At 35.2% G+C, this 5,772-nt stretch overlaps 1 non-coding gene across 1 annotated transcript; it reads left to right on the top strand.

Moving 5' to 3' along the window:
• The first annotated feature begins 4,954 nt into the window (after positions 1-4,954).
• On the top strand, positions 4,955-5,061 carry LOC145769775 (U6 spliceosomal RNA). Its single transcript, XR_014289088.1, has one exon. It is a non-coding gene; the product is annotated as a U6 spliceosomal RNA (small nuclear RNA).
• The last annotated feature ends 711 nt before the right edge of the window (positions 5,062-5,772 follow it).

The following is a 5,772-nucleotide window of genomic DNA, read 5'->3' as shown; positions in this document are numbered from 1 at the left end:
CTTTGAGTTGATTGAGAGTTATTAATTTTCATAAATGCCAGTTGTAATACGAAATGAAATCTCTATTAGAAGTAGTTTTCTCCAAACCACCAACATTAACGTAAACGGAGGAAATATACATATACACATTTTCTACAATTCAGTAGATTGTTACTGATGATCTTTACTCAATGCACATTATGAAAAAAATACGTCTTGGCAGGGCCATTGAGTGCATAATTGGGGCCCTGTACCAAGCCAAACTCCGGGTCCCCTTAAATTTTCAATTGGCAATGCACTAATAAACATACGTACAACCTGAATTTCTCTTTCACAAGTTTACTTTTTCTGCATAATTAGCACTAACTATTATTATTTGTTACATAGGTCCTCACAACAAGTACGGTGTGTAGTAAAAATAATCAAACTTTAAAGCTCATATAAAAATAATAACCGTTTTAAATACGTTTGCCTGTAGAAGTGGCACACTTTAGAAAATACCATGAATACTTGGTGCAAAATAACATACGTCTTTAGCATACACAACACGAATACAAAATAATTTCCAAATCAGTAGCCAAAAGAAAGACCATTAAATTGTAATGATAAATGTTTATCAGGGGTGTAGTCAGGGGGCGGGCAAAGGAGCAATTGTCTCTCCTGGAAATATTTTAAAGTAACATTTCACACTCTATTACAAGATCATTTGACAAAGTTTTACTATCGATTAGGCTGAAAGAATGCGCAATTTTAAGATTTTTTTTCTGGGGGAGGACCCCAGTGAGTGCTCCGCTTTCGATGAAACTCGTTGCCAGGCTCACTCACATATGAAAAAATACTTGTTTGCCACCCCCCGAAATTTTGTGCTGGCTGCACCCCTGATATTATATTTCATAGCCTAAGTAAAATTTCAAAATTAATACTCGATCTTGCCTCACACCATCACATACACCAAAGGGATGAGAATTATGGTATCCCTACTTTACAATCATACATTGTTTTGCATAAAAATAGAAGAATTGTACAAATAATAGCATCGGATCATTGAACAAGCTTGAAAACTTTACTTGGTCAAATTCATTTGAACAGTCTAAACATATATATAGTACAGTAAGTAAGTGTAGGCAATGGGTTTAGCAAAATGCAAGATAGTTAACCTATTGATTTAAAAACAAATACACTTACTGAAGTTGAAGCCAAACTGATTGTCAGTCATACATAAAAAGACTCCATTTACGAAAAAACAAAATCCTTAAAAATTTTGAATGTTATGTTGGCAAATGTACTTGGTCTGTAGTCACTGGTACTATAACAACTACTGTTGTCTTTGTTGCTTTTCACAGTACGTACAATTTCAGAATACATGCAGTAATTGGGTGCATGTCCAAGATACATTGAAGACATGACTAGAAAAAGGTAACATACAAAAAATCATAAGACGGATTAATACTCTCAGTTGTGGTACCCAGCTGATTTATTAATACCAATTTTTTAACACAGTATTTTGAACATATCTACAAAGCAAAGGTACTGGTCACAATCAACAAAGGTATATATATAATCATCACGTTCCAACCTTGTAGGAGGGTTTGGATACAATGCATCCTTGTTCATCGCGATGAGCACTTTTTGCCTTACAGCATTTTTATAACAAAAGTATATTCACTAATGCAGTAAGCTACTTACTCATCATGGCACTGAAGTTTAAAGGCATACTAAAGGAAAATTTCAAACCGGAATTAAGCATTAAAATGAGTAAACTGAACATTCAAGAATACATTTCAAAAACAATTACCCAAAAAAATTTGTTTTCAATGGCGCTGGCAAGGCCCAAAGTCCAGTGTTTCATTTATTTTCATTTTTTTCAAAATGACCAAAACGTGCAAACACAGCTCAAGAATACGTCATAAAGTCCAGCAATAACAAAAACCACGTTACCAATCTGATGTTTTGAGCAAACTGTCTGCTGTTTTGATGTTAAAATGTGCTGTTTTGATGTAAATACATACATAGCCTACAGTCAAATCGCCCGCAGTAACAATTATTGCGTGATCGGTTGATTGCTAGACTTTATGACGTAGACTTTATGACGTTCTTTACAGTCGCACGCTTCGTTGCTCAGGCCAATCTCGTTTTGAAAGCTCTGACAAAAGCACGCGCACAATGGTGGTCAGACCGCAATGGGGCAAAATTTTATTGAAAATCGTTTTATGGTAGCATGTTAAACACAAAGAACGTGGAAAATCGCCAAGTCAGGTTTTTCCTTTAATACCCCTTTAACACCAAGGTCTACTGAAATCTGTACATGCCAACAATACCAGCTCCAGCCACTCTGACTCTACCAACGGATAATGAGAGAGGGTGGTAGACAAAAACTTTCTAATTACTTTTATGTTTCTACTTGTCACTTAAATACTTTTGTAGTACGTATTAATTCTTTCAACTTTGTCTTGTTTTGAAGTTGTTCTTGAACTCTTTGTGTTTTTTCCTCTTGTTTTTATATGTGGCAAAGCTTCTTAATTAATGAAGTCAAACCTAGTCAAATGCTGAGTCATTTGCAAACAACTGTTATTTTATAGAGAATTTGAATGCCTTTCTGCCACCAGAAAGTGGTCCATCACCATGAATATGCTAAAAAGCAACTTCATTCCTTTGTTCAACATCACACAACTGAACTTTCCATTCTATTTTCTTGTGCCTCTTTTTTTGATGGATTAACTTTCCAAGAAAGGACACAATCAATTAAATACAAAATTATAACTTTCAAAAATGTTTTTACGAGGACCTGATTAACTATAACAGCAAAATTTCTGCACATCTAAATGGTGATTGCTATGAATTACGGATAAAACTAGATATATAAATATCTTCGCTAAGCACCTTGTTATAAGGAGGATTGTTATAAGTACACCGTTTTTGGGACAATGTTTCAGTCTAACACTTACCAGCAGAAAATAAATTTGTTGCTTCAGGATGTTTAAAAACGCGTTTGATTAAAAAAGCGATGGCATTTAAAAAAGTTTTTTCAGTAAACTCATTTTTTAACATATCTATTATGTATGATGTATTTTTGTTTATAAAAACATAGCTCCTGCATGTCAATAAACTGTTTATGGTAAGTATGACACAGTGGTACCGTACTTTTCTGGTTATTGTTGCTGCAAAAGTGTTGTAACTTCAATGATAATAATGCCAGTAGATTAAATAAACTCGAATAATGATGAAAGCTTTGTATAATTGTTTAAAAAGTCTTTTATTCTCAATTATTCTCTTTGCTCCACTTTTCATAATGATAGGATATAACTGATAAATAACCAATCTCCTTAATGATACTCTATTATTGAGCTTAACAATCTTTACTGATGCAAAAATTATATTGATATATTATTAACTAATGGAAGGATGTCACTATAGGCTACTACCAATCAGTTCAAATACATTTCTGAACTATGAATAAGTCTAACTATAGTGTAGCAATGCCTGGAAATTCTATATTCAAGGTAAATGTAGGACAAAGACCAAGCCTAAATTACCATGTTGTATATATATCGCGATTTCGGGTATAAAACCCTCTTCAGTACCGGTACAACTCTATAATCAGCACATTAACATTTACAGCAGCTCAGTTTAGAAAAAGGGTTAATAAAAATGACTGCGGTTATTATTCCCGTACAAGGGTTGCCAGACATGGAATTCTGCCCAATTTTGAGAAAATACTGTACGTTAAATTGCTTACTCCATTTTTATAAAGTGTAGCACACCGGACTGCAAAAACCTTCAACCAAATACAGTCAAGTTACCACAATTTGGATATTACAAAGTATTTGACTTGTGATAACATGAAAAGATCCAGTGTCTAAATATACTTGGAGCAAAACTAAAAGATTTCAAAGTAGTTCTTGTTTTTTGTTATTACAGTGCAGTGTTAAACACTTGGCATGTAGCAATTCAAAAAATGTGGGCATAAATTGAATTCGTTCATCGTTCGATCTGGGGGCTTGATTTAATTCTTTCAATTCTTATCACTTTCACAAAAGCATGGCTAATAAAACGTACTGAGAGACAAATGCCATTTTGAATAAACCATGCCACCATAATAGCAACCACAAAAATGACTGCAATCATGAATGATTTTTCATGATGAAATCAGCACCTGTCAGTTAGGCATACGGTACTTTAAAGATGGGAAAAACCTACAAGGAATAGTTTTTGCACAGTCAAGATAAAACATTCCTACTTGTTTGACATATCATTGGGCTATGTCAGCTAAAGCAGTAGACACTAGACAAGGCACTCTAACAGCTGCAAGGTGTTACGGTATCTGTTAAACTCACCCAAAGATTAAATTGGTAAATGCCTATTGCCTAACCTATTCTGATATATGCCTGTTGAACTGCCCAGGTACTTTTCAGTTTTAACTATCAACTAAGCAGGTTCAAAAAAAAAACAGACCCATTACTAGTGGTTTGAACTGCTGGACTTGGCTGGGCTACATTGATCAAAAGTCTCACCAAATAGCCAGTTGAGTATGTGGAAGTGGCAAATAAATCATGTTTAGTTAACTCAAAGTTGAAGTAACAATAAAACATGAACTTTTTATCAATCAACTGCTTTTAACTTTTCTTTAGCAATCGCTATCTTTTCAAGTATCCTGCCATATTTTGCCAGCAACTCAGACTGTTAATGTTTCAAAGAAAAATGTGACAAATCAGGCCAGACACTAGAGGGGGCCATGGCTCCAATAACAGGGAAAAAGAAACCAGGCACCATGAAACAAACGCTTGTGGAAATCATCGAAAAATCGTAATACTATGGTAATTCATGAACAGTCTTCCCTCTAAAAAAGCATTGAGTTGGTTTTTCATTCTTTTTGTGAGAGTCTATAAAACCGTCTTTCTTTTATTATAGACAACTGTCGCTTGCGGTGCTTATCAGCGTGGCAAGAATTTGTTGATTAACAACATTTTGCAGTACTTGCTTCGGCAGTATAGGCTATATGCTAAAATTGGAACGATACAGAGAAGATTAGTACGGCCCTTGCGCAAGGATGACACGCAAAATCGTGAAGCGTTCCATATGTCTTTAAAAACAAAAAACATTTTGCAGTACTAAGCTAAATATTTTCATTATACAATCAGAAAAAGTCTTTAAATTTATATATAATATTTTGCCAATTTATTATAAATTGAGTTGGCACACCGACCTATTTTGCCAACAAAAACTTGCATAAAGAGAACACTGCTCATGAAACATAATAAGGGAGCGTTCAAATATTACGTAACGCTGTTTTTCCAAATGTTTGACCCCCCCTCCCCCATGTGACGCCAACGTAACGTTTTTGTCAACCCCCCCTCCCCCACGTGACGCTTTTCCATTACAAAGTCCGTTTTGCCAGTTTATACCAAAATTATGACGTGGAAACACGTGCTGATAAAATATCTTGGTTTGTATGCACCTAAAGCTTACGTTTGAGACATGAAATTTTAGCTATGTTCTTTTTTTGGAATTAAAACGTTATGTAGGCTACCCACTGAAAACGTTTACTGGGTAGAGACAGTTATCGTAAAATTTCTTGCCCAGAGAAACAACAGCAAGTGCGGGTAGTTGGAGTCGAACATGCAGGCTCTCGACTGCGAGCCCAACGCGTTATAACCACTCGGCCACTGCATGTTGTGCACTGCCCGCCACGTTCTTCTGAACGGTCTGAGTGGTGCTCAGCATGATGTTGCTCAGTCAAGTTTACCAGATACTCAAGCTGTAGTAAGGCCAAATTCATTATAAAATAAGGCCAAA

Source organism: Aplidium turbinatum, chromosome 4 (assembly GCF_918807975.1).
Source record: "Aplidium turbinatum chromosome 4, kaAplTurb1.1, whole genome shotgun sequence".
In the NCBI taxonomy this organism is placed as follows: domain Eukaryota; kingdom Metazoa; phylum Chordata; class Ascidiacea; order Aplousobranchia; family Polyclinidae; genus Aplidium; species Aplidium turbinatum.
Note: the sequence above shows the minus strand (reverse complement) of the source record. Positions and strands in the feature narration are given on the sequence as shown.